This window comes from Rhipicephalus sanguineus, chromosome 8, assembly GCF_013339695.2.
Source record: "Rhipicephalus sanguineus isolate Rsan-2018 chromosome 8, BIME_Rsan_1.4, whole genome shotgun sequence".
Classification (NCBI taxonomy): domain Eukaryota; kingdom Metazoa; phylum Arthropoda; class Arachnida; order Ixodida; family Ixodidae; genus Rhipicephalus; species Rhipicephalus sanguineus.
The window spans coordinates 78,486,218-78,501,199 of NC_051183.1; the positions used below are offsets into that span (position 1 = coordinate 78,486,218).

General features: G+C 49.9%; 1 protein-coding gene across 1 annotated transcript in view; it reads right to left on the reverse strand.

Annotated features, from left to right (window-relative positions):
- Positions 1-14,982, reverse strand: part of LOC119402139 (uncharacterized) — a 44,930-nt gene that overhangs the window by 3,771 nt on the left and 26,177 nt on the right. The window lies entirely within an intron of this gene.

Consider the following 14,982-nt stretch of genomic DNA (forward strand, 5'->3'; position numbering starts at 1 on the left):
AAACATACACGGTCCGTATGAAATATATAGGGAATAGTTTTTTCCTGACGTAACTGTACTTGAGGCATTTTTCCGCCGCGGTGGAGCGCTGGTTATGGTGCTCGGCTGTTGACCCGATGGTCGCGGCTTCGATCCCTGCCGCGGCGGTCGCATTTCGACGGAAGCGAAATGCTAGAGGCCCGTGTACTGTGCGATGTCAGTGCACGTTAAAGAACACCAGATGGTCGAAATTTTCGGAGTCCTCCACTACGGCGTCTCTCATAATCGTATCATGATTTCGGGACGCAAAACCCCATATATTATTACTTCGCAGCGTGCTCGCTACCACGCATGCGTTGTGGTAGACGTGACCTTCAAGACGCACCACGCGCCAGTCGCCTGTGAGCGTTCTCGCAGGCTAGATCGTGTTTGTAGTGAACCCTTGTCGAGTGACTCGGTGCAGGCGCAAAATGCAGCGAACGGGAGAGAGAGAGAGAAATGTTTTAATGAAAAGCTGGAGGTGTTTGCCTGGCTATTCGCTTGACATGCTACTCCAGGTGCTGGGTGATGATTATGATGTATACACTGATAACCACACGCACGTACAAAGACTACACTGTTTACAAAGTTCCGGTCAGGCTTGTGGCCCACAAGGAGGTCAGCAGCGCTTTCGTTGCGCGTAACGCATAGGTGCTGCTTTGTCATGGGCCCAGAATGTGCCGCAGTTCTAAACACGAGTGCCATTGAAGGTGCAAGGCCGCCTTCAGAGATCGTCTTTCTGATGCGTATCGCCTGCATTCGCAGAGAACGTGTTTCAGGTCTTCTGGGACGTTACATTGAACGCACAATGGTGAGTCCGACAGCTTGATTTTGCTAGTCAACAGCGGTACGACATCAAATCTTATGTTGGCGCGACGATATCGGACTATACCTGACGAGAAACGACATCGCAACGGATTCCAGCCCTTTTACGGCCCCGCCTTGGCACCAGCAGCCTATTTCCTATTGTCAAAAGTGAAATCCGCCCTTAAATGACACCATCACTGCACCCTAAGGGCTGGCAAAGAAGCTTGTATACGTGTGCGCTTAAGGACCTTCCGGAATCCGCCTACCGGAAAACCTTCTAGCCGTCGAAAAGAAGGGACCTACTTTGAAGACTTTTGAGGCATTGTAGCGATATCTATAATACATATATTGTTCCGGAAACATTGTCGATACTTTTCATACAAACTATATATAGTGACCTTGCGGGGCCGCCACGGAGTCCTTCACATTAAAGATGGGTGCAAGAGGGGGCGTTTATTTATGTGTTCGATGGCGCGTAGCGCGCATGTGTATCTCGGGGAGATTACTCCGCGTCCGCTTAAGCGCGTTTTTAGTCGTTTGAATGTGTATTGATTCTAAAGGTAGCCGCGGCAATAGGCGCTTCTCTGTCGCAATTATTCTCGCAGAATCCCAGTCGTTGATGTGGCTAGTAAAGAGGTGACCACAGTATATTCACTACGCAGGGAAGAGGCTTATGCGTATTTCTGTGGACGGAATGGCGAACGCTGTTTCTGTAATTGGAACGGCGAACGTTGGCGTTGTGAGATAAAAAGGGTTGTAATTTAAGAACGCTTGTGGCTTGGACAAAGTGAACGATTGTACGTTTTAGGAAAACCGCTAAACAATTAGAAGTGTTACAAAGAAATCGTGGGATGAAGAAAAGGTACTGCACTTGACGGGATTTAAATTTTGCTAGGGTATTTTAGGGGCAGGATTTATAGGGGCTGCTAGACAGTTTAGGCTAGAAGACCGCAGGGTGACTTTCTGTAGGAGCCTCGCGGACAAAAGAACAATTTAAAAGCAAAGGAAACGATCGACTCTTTCGAAGGTCTCAAACGGTCGCGGAGGCACGCTGGCCAAGCTGAGTGATTAAACATGCGTAATATAAAGAAAAAAAAATCTTGGCTCTTTTCAGCTGTACTAGCTAGTGCGGAGTTCTAAGAATTCCAAGGCCTGCCAGATGAAGCGATCTCGCGCTAATAAAGAAGATTAATTCCCAAGTATTCATTCGAAGGAAATGTCCCGAAACTAAAACTTTCTTATTTTGGTCACGTCGCGCGGGTTGCCGTTTAATAGGAATGCAAATCAATGCTCTTAAAAGTGACGGCGAGAAAAGAAGGCATCGCCCGTGCACGAATCGCACGGTTAGGTGGTATCATCCAGGCCGCAGAGAAAGGTCTAGTGAGCCTAAAGCTTAAAGAATGAGCGTTTAATAGATCTCATTTATATTCATATTGCGCGCATTCTTACCGACGTCTTTCAGCAACTCCGTGACGCTCGTACCGCTAGTTATCTCAGCGTTAACTTCATGTACGACCGAGTCCGTCGCCGTTTATTTCGGTCCCTGCTTTTACCGTTCCGCGTGCCGAGATGTCACCGCCTGGGACCTGTGCCAACGCCACAAATCCTCCTTCCACTCTTCCCTCTGAGCATACAGATTCTGTCTAGGTCCACGCTATAACTTTTGCATGCACCAGGCTCAATGTACTTGGTCTACTACCACCGTCACTTGATGGAGCCAAGCAGTTTGCCGTCGCAAGCGATTGTTGCTTCATGCTACGCCCGCTGTGTGTTTTTTGCGCTGCAGTGTGCCAGAAATTATCTATCAACAAGCCCAACTCAACACTTTAACCACGCCCACAGGCTTGCGCACAGGGGGAGAGAGGCGGCTGCCCCCACCCACCCCTCCAATCATCTATGACGGCGCAAAGTCAGCCCCATATCTCTACTCCGTCGGGCCGGCCATGTCATCGCTTAATGTGAAAGGTTATGGCGATGCACGTTTTTTGGCGATAATTGCGGCCGAGAACACTTGGTGTTGCATTCCAAAAACGGTTTGCTTCCTACGTCTAGCCTGACAGAGCAGGTGACCAAAAGCAGGCCGTTGTGAGCAGCATGCTACTTCATTTTTATTTTAACACGAGAGTGTTTTATGCCGGTGTCCACCAAGACTTCCGTGACGTATTTCCGTCACGGAAATGACGCCGAAAAAATGTACACGATAAGATGGCAAATAAAAACTTTAAAGAAAAAAAAGCTTCCATCAACGGGAGCCGAACCCACGACCTCTCGGTCCGCGACAACAGATTCCGGGCACGCTATCCACTGCGCCATGGTCACACACTACGGAGGCTTTACCAACGCGCCTTTTATATCTCACACTTTCCTTTCGCGGGGCTCTTGGTAGGTGGGGTGGTGTCAGGATAGCGAGCTGGTCTAGCTGGTAACACATTATTATATAAAACTTTTAGTGCAAACAAACTTCTTCGACCTGCGTCGTTTATTTGCGTTCAAAGTTTTATATCATAATGGGGTGGTGTCGCCGTCTGGGAGCCGTAGAGGGAAGGAATGCATCGTCGCCGCGGCCTTTAGATTAGCTCCTGCAACGCGTCATTGCTACGCGTCTGTCGCGTTCGGCACGTTTCCAATAGCAGGAGTGCAATTTTGTGAATGCCTTAACACACCGTGAGGTGGCGACCTCAGCCCAAGCCTCGGCCTCGCTCATACCATCCATCCATATTAAAAACAGCTCTGCGACGCGCGCCTGCATCTGTAACAGCGCATTCCCTGCATACGCTCGCCCCGAGAAAAATCGCGGCTGGGTCTAGAGGGGAGACACGACGCGCGTTGCGTTTCCCTTTAGTCCGGTCGTGATGTTCTGTTTACTCTTTAAGATGCCGTGGAATGGCGACCTTAGTCGACGCTCTTCTGGCTGTCACGCCGCTTTCTCTGATTATGCTCTCACAGTTAAGTACTACAGCTACCACAAAGGTTTGTCTAATCGTTCATCGTGGACGTTAGTCGTCGAGATGGAGATATGCCACCCAGCGTCAACTTGGGTGCATCCACGTTAAACGGTGTTGTAGCTGTCAAACACCAACAGACATTGAGCAAACTCGCTTAGATCAATGTACAGTGAACATTCAACTAGTTCTGTAAGGACACGCGTTATACTTTCGTGTTATAGCGATTCCTATAACGGAGGGATCAACCATGCTTTTTTGCATCCATTGCGAAGCCAGTTTTCTTACAGACTCGTCGAATGGGGGCAGGGGGGGTGCGCTGTGGTAAAACTTGTACCCACAGTGTTCAGCCTTTTAGTTACCGCACAGCGACTCGATGAAGCTTAACGACAAACATGCGGCAACATTTGTCGGGGCTGAAGGCTCCGCAGAGAGATTCAGTGAGCCTTTACGCATGGTACATTCGGCCCGTCCGAACATCACGTGATGCGACAATGACGTAGGGACAGCTGAGCGAATCGACGGGTGGTACACAAAAGCAGCTAAACACGATCACTGCAAAAGACAGCGCCGTTCCTGTGCCACTTTTCAATATTGTTTAACTACGTAGTGCTGGCTTCCTGCCAAACATCACACCTGGGCACAACAAACACCACCCTCGTTTCACTTCCTGCAAGTCAACATTGCGCTCTCAGTGGCAAGCATATACATGCGCGAACCAAGCCTGGAAAACTATGGCATTGCATCGACCGACGTTCATTTCTCCTGAATACAGCCAAGTGTTTACCTGAGTGCTGTCGCGTGGCTTGTCCATGACCGCTTCCACGGTATCGACTATGGGGCGATGCGCTTACACGTCCTGCTGTACACCTGTGGCGTCTAATGAAATGCAAGCCAACCTCGGGCGCCAATTTATACGTCGTGCGGGAGCTTAGCTCGTATATTTTGTTTTGTATTGAGAGGACGACGTGAACTGAATGCACCCGGCCGGTGATCGAGGCCGGAATCGGAGAGAGATGGTGACCTTGACTGGGGTTGCGGCGAATGGGATTTCCTTCCAATGCCCGCATACCATTAGCGCGAAACAGCGTTTCATGCACTTTCTCCAGCTACTGCAGCTTTGCCAATATGCCCTTTCCCACTGCACCCCTCTCTCTACAATCCCTTAACCGGTGAGCAGTGTCCAGTTCGCGATGTCTCGACGTTCAGACGACACTCGTACGTGGCGTCTGAAGAAATGTTTTCGAGATTCTACCAGTTTGTACTCAAGTGCAAAAAAAAGCGTGCCCGTTCACACTTGTACGGAGCAATGGCCGGCGACAAAAATTTTGCGGGACGTGGGCTCTACGGCAAATGAGAGCTGCTGCTCTCTGTTAAGACAAGCGTCTTAACAGCCCGAGCGTGACCCAAGCGTCTTGAGGTCACGTCTTACGCACGGTCACGTCTTACGGTCACGGTATAAGCACGTCTATGCATCACGTGATTCGGGCGGGTCACGCAATGCGTAGGTCACACCGATGGTCCGTTGGAGTGAGAGAATGAATATCAAAGGACGGGAAATATAGAAATTCCGAAGATTCCGAAATGTGACAGGGAAAAATCTCAGACATCGAACAATTACATACAGTTTGCGACCGTTAGTTACTGCGTGAATTTTATTTATTTGTTTGTATTCTCTAATCAAGCGATTCTCCGATTTGACGAACCTTCCATCCCCACATGGACGGTTCGCTCGCTCACTCACTCACTCACTCACTCACTCACTCACTCACTCACTCACTCACTCACTCACTCACTCACTCACTCACTCACTCACTCACTCACTCACTCACTCACTCACTCACTCACTCACTCACTCACTCACTCACTCACTCACTCACTCACTCACTCACTCACTCACTCACTCAGCTACGGCACCTGCGTCTCGTGCACCAGCATCGGTTTCGAGGCAAAGAAATGACAAACAGAAATGGACGCGTGGGCAGTATAGATGCGAAATTACGGTATACACCTTTCGTAACGGCTACGCATCTTGAACACCTTCGCGCAACCGCTTAACAGAGGTCACGCTCGTGTCCGAGGCCCGAATTACGTACGGGTAATTGGCTTGTTTTCAGCGGCGCCGGAAGGAATAAGCATCCTCCGCTCTTTATGCCATGACGAGCGTTGTGGCGAAACAAAAAAGAAAAGAGAAAGAAAAGAGAAAGACCGCTACACACGGAACGCGTGAACGCTGTTTCGGTGAAAGATAATTGCGTCCAGTTTTAGACATACGTATTGCCGTCCAACTGCGCACTCCGTTTGAAAGTGAACGGACGTTTGAGCGGAAGCTACGTCTCTGTTCATATGCTCTGTTCATAAGGCCTGCTGACTCAAGCTCACTAGCGAACATTGGAAGGAGCCGCATAAGCTTTGATGGAGCCCCTAACATCGGATAACCCTCAGTTCGATTTCAAGAAAAGAAAAATTTTGCTTGGTACCAGACTATATAACTTATGGAATCCAATAGAATAACCTCGCCAAATTGATTCTGCTTTTTTCTTTCTGTAATTAGTGCTTTGCTGTATGTAAGGAGCCTTATAATGCGACTTTTTGATATATGGCCGAACATGGCCGTATATGGACATTTTGGCCCGAATAACGGCTATTTATGGCTGTAGTGGTCATATATGGTCATTTTTTATATATTGCCGAATATGGCAAATAGAAACCTGTTGGCTGTGAGTAACTCTTATGCCCAAGACAACAGCAACAATTTAGGTTATTCATAGAAATTTTCTTTAACGCGAACTCTAGAGCTTAAAAGAGAGATATGACAAGGCTGTACTCTCAGCCGACATTTGTTTCTCTTCGCGCATCTGCTTATTTATTATTTATTTGATTTGTATACATACAAGCACAAGGACACACAGAAAAGAGGGAGAGAGCAAGCTGGCAACTGCCACCAAGAGGGGCACAACGCCTGCCTGCTCTTTCGGGAGGAGGGAAGAGACAGAGGAAAGGAAGTTAGGAGGAGAAAAAGAGGAAAGGAGATAGGTAAGTGAAGAAAAAAAATTGACGAAGACTTGGACAAAAATAGGTAAACACACACACACAAAAAAAAGGAACGCTTATAGACGGGTGGCCAGATCTGTTTGGTCCATAAAGGTCAGCAGAGCTCGATGGGCCTGGTCGCGTCGAGATGCACAACCTCTCGGAAAGAGGTAATCGTCGATGGTCGCGCATTTAAGTCCGAGGAATTTATATTCCTTAATCAGCAAAGCCCGCTGCGTAGCAAACGCGGGACAGTGTATTATAAGATGCTCAAGTGTTTCACATGAGCCACAAGCTGCACACAACGGACTGTTCACACGTCCTTGACGGAATAAGCGTTCGCGCACCAATACTGAACCGACTCTTAGTTTATATAACAGTGCTCTGGAACGACGAGGCAAGCCACGACCACGAACACGGGGAGGAAACGATCCGTTCGCGACACGCTGGTCTGGGTGCTGCTTTAGGAGGTGGCGGCGTATAAGCAGACGAGCGTTGTCCATCATAGACGAAATTTCCGGGCAGTCACAGTCATCATGATTGCAAGATGAAGCGAGGCGATCAGCCTCTTCATTTCCAGCAATGCCCACGTGTGAAGGTATCCACTGGGCAGCTAGGGCCATCCCGCTTGAGAGAATTTTGTGGGCTGATTCTACGATACTGCATAGAATAGGGCTGTCGGCCTCTTTTCCGGTGAGTCTGCTAAGGGCACCACGAGAGTCTGTAAGGATGACGACTTTCGATGTAGGCAGTCCTTCTTGCACGTACTTAAGGGCGACATCAATCGCTGCGAGTTCCGCAGTCACTGATGATGACGGGTGAGGTATTTTAAACACTCGTCTGATGTCTGTCGAAGGACAAAAGAAAGCTGCAGAAGCGCCGAGGCCGTCGCTGCGTACAGATGCGTCCGTAAATACTTTAACGTAATCTCCAAATTCTTCAAATAAGTGTGACTGGGCTAATTGGAATAGTGCCGAAACAGGTTGGTCACACTTTTTGCGTATTCCTGGAATTGACAGGTGAATGGGGAAGATGCATTGACTGTGCCCTTTCGATGATGTCACAGAGGTGGTTTTGTCCGAATTGCCAGTAATGCCAGTAAACAAAGCCGCTATTTTCCCCATGCGAGAGAGCGGGCGCCGAATCAGCCTATTAATGAGTGCTTTGCCATCTGGGGCGCGGTGCATGCGCTCGATATGATGTAACGCTCTCTGGTCAGCTTGTAGCCTTAGGGGCAACTGGTGTGCTTCAGTGAGTAATGGAATAGATTGGGCCTCTCGAGGTAAGCCAAGCATGACTCGGAGGGCAACACGATGATCCCGTTCCAGTTGAGACATTAAACCAGGCGCAACATTCAAGACTGGCAAGGCATACATCACGCAAGAGAGTACAGATGATTGGTACACCTGTAGCGCTGTCGTCTGGTCAATGCCATCGCCCCTAGCAGTCAAGGCGGCCACATACTTGAACAGGGACAGCGATTTGCGCCGCACAGAGGCAACAGCAGGGCGCCAAGAAAGACGATCATCGATGATTACGCCCAGGTAGCGGTGTTGCTGTACCCATTGTATCGGTGTGTCTTGAAGGTGTAGCCTGCTCATGCTTCGACGAGCGCGTTGCCTAGGGTGGTAAGCAATCGCGGCTGATTTCGCAGGTGAAATGTGCAGGCCAACTTCCACCAAGTATTCTGAAGTTGCATCCAGAGCTCTCTGCAATATTCCACGAAGACGGGGACCATGGTGTGACGGACCGCTTACCCATAGTGCGATATCATCGGCATAAATCGCTATGCCTAGTGGAAAGTCACATTCTTGCGGTAATCGGCTTGGAAGTCCAGCTAGCACACTGTTAAAGAGAAGCGGCGACAAGACGCTGCCTTGCGGGACGCCACAATTAACAGTGCGAGATTGACTCGTTGCTTCTCCGACGCGTACTTTCATCCTTCGCTCCGATAGAAAATCACGCACAAAAAATAGCAGACGACCTGAAATTCCCGCAGTCATAAGTGCGCAAATAATCGCCCTATGTAGTACCGAGTCAAACGCTTGCTGTATGTCAAGGAATAGAACGTACGCAGAGTGCCTGCTTGCTCGAGCAGATTCCAGCGATGATACAAGATCTGCGATGCTGTCGAGGGCTGAACGGTGACGACGAAATCCACTCATGACATCAGGGAAGAAAGAGAGCTCCTGTAATCTGTCGTCCAGACGAAACAGTACCATTCGTTCCATCAACTTCATAACGTTAGAAGTTAGCGATATTGGCCGGTATGACTTCAGATGTTGTGCAGGGCGCCCAGGCTTTAAAATTGGCTTCACCACAGATGATTTCCACTCAGTAGGAATCAGAGACGTTCTCCACACTTTGTTGTATTCGTCTAGGATACCCTGATGAAAGGCTTCATCGATGTTTCGCAAGGCTTGGTACGTAACACCATCTTCGCCTGGAGCAGTGCGACGATATGAAAGGCTGAGCGCATGGCGCAGCTCGTCGAGAGTAAAGTCTGCTTGATCCATCTCACAGGGGGGACCACAGAAAATTGTCATCGAACTATCACTTGTCAACGAATTCAGGGCGCCGCTTGCGTTGTCTCTTGACATAGGAGAGGCGAAAAGATCGGCAAGTTCTTCCGCAAGAATTTGCGGAGACCGTCCAGTCGTTATGCACAAGGCTGCCGTTGGATTTTTGCAGACCTCGGGAGTTCGGAGGGCCTTCAATATGCGCCATACACTTCCAAAACCGTTCGCCGTATGCAATGAGCTACACAATGCGGCCCAGCTCCTTCGACGAAGTTGTTTTGTGTGCCGCCGTATGGCTGCATCTAAACGGTTATATAGCGTCCAATCAGAACTCCTTTTAGAACGCTGCGCCCTCCTGTAAGCGCGTCGTCGACAAGCACGTAGCCTCAAGAGCTTCAAATCGGGGTTTGGTTTATCTACGCTCCGCAGTCGTCGTACCGTAGCTTGTTGTAGACACTCCCTCACGAGTTGGAACAAGTTGTCGTGTGACGGTGCTCCTGCAATCAGCCGACGGAACTTGTCCCAATTTGTCACACTGTAGGCAGCACTCTGGCGGCTAGGAGAATGTTCGGGAACCAACCAAATCGGCAGATGATCTGAGCCCCATGGGTCAGCTTCACGTGACCAGGTAAGACATACATCTCTCGTTGATATGGCAAGGTCAATGGTGGATTGTTGCTTTCCTCTGCCGACAAATGTGGATGAGCCGTCATTAAGTGTCTGCAGGTCATGTTTAACAATAAGCTCATTGATTTCCACTCCACGATTGTCTTGCGGGCGAGAACACCAACGAGGATGGTGAGCATTAAAGTCTCCACATAGCAGAAATGACGGGCCACACCGGGATACTAGACACTCCAGTAACGTGATGTCCGAAGATCGTGTCGGTCGAAAATATATGCTTGCCACAGTCGTAATTGTGTCCCTGAGACTCACAGCAGCAGCTGCACACTCAAAATCGGCATCGCATATGTCACTTGCGTCAATAACTGAGAAATGTAGGTCAGCTCGTATGTACAATGACGCTTTTGAAGCATTTCGCGGATGCGTGGTGTCCGTGCACTGGAAAGACCCACATGCCGGCGCCGTGCATCGAGCGTTGCTGTGAACGCCTACATAGCCTGGAAGTCGGAGTTCATCTTTTTTTACGTTGGTTTCTTGAAGAGCTATAACATCCGGCGGGGCGTTCATTGCAAGGAGCCTAAGGACTAAATCAACTCAAGCAAACCTAAGAAGCATGCGCATATCAGACCCTTTTTTGCGTAATCTCGTCTGCACTGAAGTAAGTTATTGTGAACAGCAATCAACAAGCCCATCATTGCACTCTGATGGACTCAATTTACCATTAAGCTAGATTTTCTTAAGGTATTAGTCCGAAGAACATCGCGTTCAACGTTAAAACGATCACAAAGAGCACAGAACTTCACACCTGCAAGAGCCTCGGATGCGGGCCCGTGACACGTGGTCATTTGTAACATTGTTGTAAGGACGTTCGCGAAGCTCTTGAGAAGTTTACGACTGAACCGGAACGAACTACGTGGCAGACAGACAGACAGACAGACAGACAGACAGACAGACAGACAGACAGACAGACAGACAGACAGACAGACAGACAGACAGACAGACAGACAGACAGACAGACAGACAGACAGACAGACAGACAGACAGACAGACAGACAGACAGACAGACAGACAGACAGACAGACAGACAATGAACTTTATTAAGATAGTCCTGAGGAGCACCGCAGCCGTTCAGGGCGGCAGCGCCGCGGGCCGCTCCCACGTGGGGACGGGGAGGCCAAGCCTCACCGCCGCGTCGTGGGCCCTCTGGACGGCCCTTAACTGGTGTAGTAGATTCGAGCTCCTTAGCTCGGAGCACCACTCTTCTTCAGTGAGGCGTTGAGGGCCCCGTAAGGAGGGACACCGCCAGAGCATGCGATCTAAATTGCTTCTCGCGCCACAATCGGGACAGTCCGGTTCAAAAGCGTCCGTGTAAGAACTTAGGGTTGATAGACTAGGATAAGACCTGGTCTGCAGCATTCGAAGCGTGGCAGCCTGAGGCCTGGAGAGTTTCTCGTGCGGAAGAGGAAACGTTCGCCTAGACAGCTGGTAGTGCTTAGAAACCTCGTTGAACGTGAATAAAGGATCTCGAAAGACCGCCCGACCAGTCAAGTGCTTAAAATATTCACGTTATTCTGCCTTTCTTTCGCGCTAACCAAAATGTCTCATTAGCGGTTGCTATTTTAGATTTGACTAGTTATCTCGACAACCATCAGGATTCTTCGTCAATCGTCCCGAGTGCGACTCATCCGTGAAGGAGTAGAATCCACGCACAAAGCCCCAAAGACGCGCGCTGCATTCGAGCACTTTATGCGTCGCCGTCCCTGTTCCGATCACCTCGCTGCCATTCGAGTCGGCGTCGATCGCGCACTTACACCGACACGGCGCAATCACCACTGATATACGAGCGCCGCGAACGACGCCGGTGTTTACGAAAACAAAGGGGCTGCCTTCCAACCTGCACGGCTAACAAGAGAGCGTCGCGTTGTGACCGGTACATTCCCCGCCGTCGAAGGGCAAGGTGAGGGATGATCACACAAACAAGCGTGTCGCCTTTCGATAAGACCCCGCGTGCGAGATGCGTGCATGGCAGGTGAAGCACGAGCGCGAGACGCCACTGTTATGGTTGTTGGTGGTGTTGTTGTTTGTGTGGTTGCATAAAACACCATGACAGAGAAAAAGATGCGTGTTGGCAATTGTCTTCTAAAAGGGACACCGCATCCACCCACCTGACGTAAAAAAAAATACGAAATAAACTATGAAAAACAAGAATACAGAGATACAGATACGAGAAAGCAGAGGAAGGCACACCACAATACGTCACTTCTCGCATACATATCCTAATAATAACGTTGTGCTTATTTTTCCCGCACAACAACGAGGAAAGGGCCACAGGCCAAAATTTACAAAATTGTAGCTCGAGTGAGGACCAACATAATACATACGTGCCTACATGTCCTAATTGACATTCAGATAAACAAACGGACCTAGGCAGGTCACGTCGTGAGGAGGACCGGTAACCGATGGTCACTTAGGGTGACGGAATAGATACCAGGGATGGGAAGCGCGGCCAAGGACAACAAATGGTCACTGGAGTGACAAAGTTGAGAAATTTACAGCCATAACGTGGAGCCAGCTCGCGCAGGGCAGGACAAATCGGGGATCATTGGTAGAGGCCTTCATCTTGCTGTGGACAAGATGGGCTGATGATGGTGACGACTAATGGTCACATATCCATATCCATGGTGTCAGCAGGAATCATCAGCGACTCAGCGGCGTTTAACGCCGCACAGCGACAGCTGAGAGAAATTGGGCTCAAGTGCTCCACTGCTTCGAGCAATATAATTCAGCCTCCGATTCAGCGACCCCGGCTGGGGTGACTCGATGCCAGCGCCGCTTTTTCACAAGTAGCCCTTACCGTGACTCACAATGGTGTTTCGGCTAGCGAGAACGACTGCATGAAGGCGGTTTTGCGGAGGGAGCGGTAAACTGGGAGAGAGGATCACGTCACGCGTCAAACCTTGGCTAGCCAAGCGAAAGTCGGCGCGAAGCCATTCTTTTTGCACTTATGACCGAAAGCCTTAAGCGGCTGTGTTGGCGCATTCGTCCGCGAGACTTGAGCGAGACCTTGCGGGGCTCGAACGTCTCGCAAAGCGCCGTCCATGAACCCACATGACCTACTCCACGGTGGCGACACATCATGCGACTCGCGTGACTCGTCACGTGGTGACACCATCATGTGACTCCGTGATGACGTTACAGATTGCCAAAACTCATTACGTCACCATGAGGTCATCGTGACGTCACAAGTCACGATGGTCAATACAATCGATTGAGAAGGAAAAGAAGACGAAGAAGATGGCTTTCGCCTTTGCGTCGTCATAAGCGAGTGCGTAAGTAACCGTGTGGTTTCTGACCTCGCTGCATCGCTCCGGCACGTGACTTGCGAAAGACATGATGGCTGAGAATGTTAGCGCGGCGGCGCTGCCGTCCAGCCGTGACTGTAGAAGCGAGCACTAAATACACGGCGCGCGTTCTGTCGCGTAGTTATCACGTGCTCGGGCCCACGGCTTCTGGCTTCCATCGTGCTGCGCAACGTCCTGTCCTAACTTAGGCAATCTAGGGCTGACATCACCCAGAACGATAACGACGTCGTGTGCGAAGCGTCACCTCTCAGCTACAAGCGCCCATCACAAGAAATCGATGTTTTCTCTCTCACTTTCTCTATATATATCTATCAGACAGATGCCCTCGACGGCAGTGCCATATATCTGGTTGACAGGAGCGCGGCCCTGTCACCCGTAAAACGAAGGAGACTGCTAGCAGCGTAAGAAGAAAGGCAGGACGAAAAGGTGTTGATGGCTGCCGTCGAAGAGAGAGAGATGGGGAGGGGGGGGGGGGCACACAGAGAGTGGCCGTGAATGAGCCACCAAGGGTAGCGGATATGCGACACGAGACGAGATGAGGAAGTGACGACCGCGGTCGGTCTGCTCCTATAGTCATAAATAGCCCGGGAATAACAAGGCGCGCCGAACACGCGGTTGGGTCGGGTCAGGTCGGCACGGAGCGCTGCAGCTGCGGTCGAAGGTCATTATGTACGTTGACTGTCGCTACAGAAATAAAGAGAAAATAATTCAGTCAGTTCCCCGTCGTCTGCAATTCGTTGGACAGCGAAGCTTTAAGGACGCGAGTGGATGTGAGGGTAAACTAAGGCAGCTTATTAGAACTGCTTTCATTTCAAGTATCATCATCATTATTTCGTTTCATTTATTTTTCTATTCATTGCCCCTCTGGCCACGTGACCTGTGTGGCGCCTACTACTGCTGCTGCTACTATTACTACTACTACACTCATAGGCGTGCGCACGGGGGGGGGGGGCAGAGGGGGGCGGCCCACACCCCCTTTATCACCTAAGAGGGGGGGGGGGGCGCAAAATCTGCCCCGTACATTGACCCTTCTAGTCAGAAGCGTAGCCAGAAATTTTTTTCGGGGTGGGGGGTTCAACCGTCCTTTTTTATGGTCGTGCGTACGTTTGTATGTGTGCGTGTATATATGCACATGCAAAATCGAAAAATTGGGGAGGGGGGGGTTCAACCCCCCTCCCCCCTGGCTACGCCCCTGCTTCTAGTCACCTAAGGGGGGGGGGTGCTAAATCTGCCCCATACACCGACTTAGTAGGGTGGGAGGGGGCGCCGCGATGAACCTTCGCCCCCCCCCCCCTGATGGGGAACCCTGCGCACGCCTATGACTACACTACTACTACTACTACTACTACTACTACTACTACTACTACTACTACTACTACTACTGCACAGAGTAGGCTAAGACAGCTACGCTGCAAAAAAATATTAAAAAGAGGGAAGGGGGCATGTAATTAGAAAAACCGACTGAGAAAGGGTAAATATTACTGACAAACACAAAGTTTTTGTCAATTCCAGTCCTGATCTGGAGATAATTCAGATGAAATTCTGGTGTTTTACGTGCCAAAACCATGATATCATGATTTCAAAGCAAACTGTTCTGGGGGACTTCTAGTTAACTTTAACCACCTACGGTACTTTAGCGTGCACCTGAATCTAAGCACTCGGGATTTTCGCATTCCG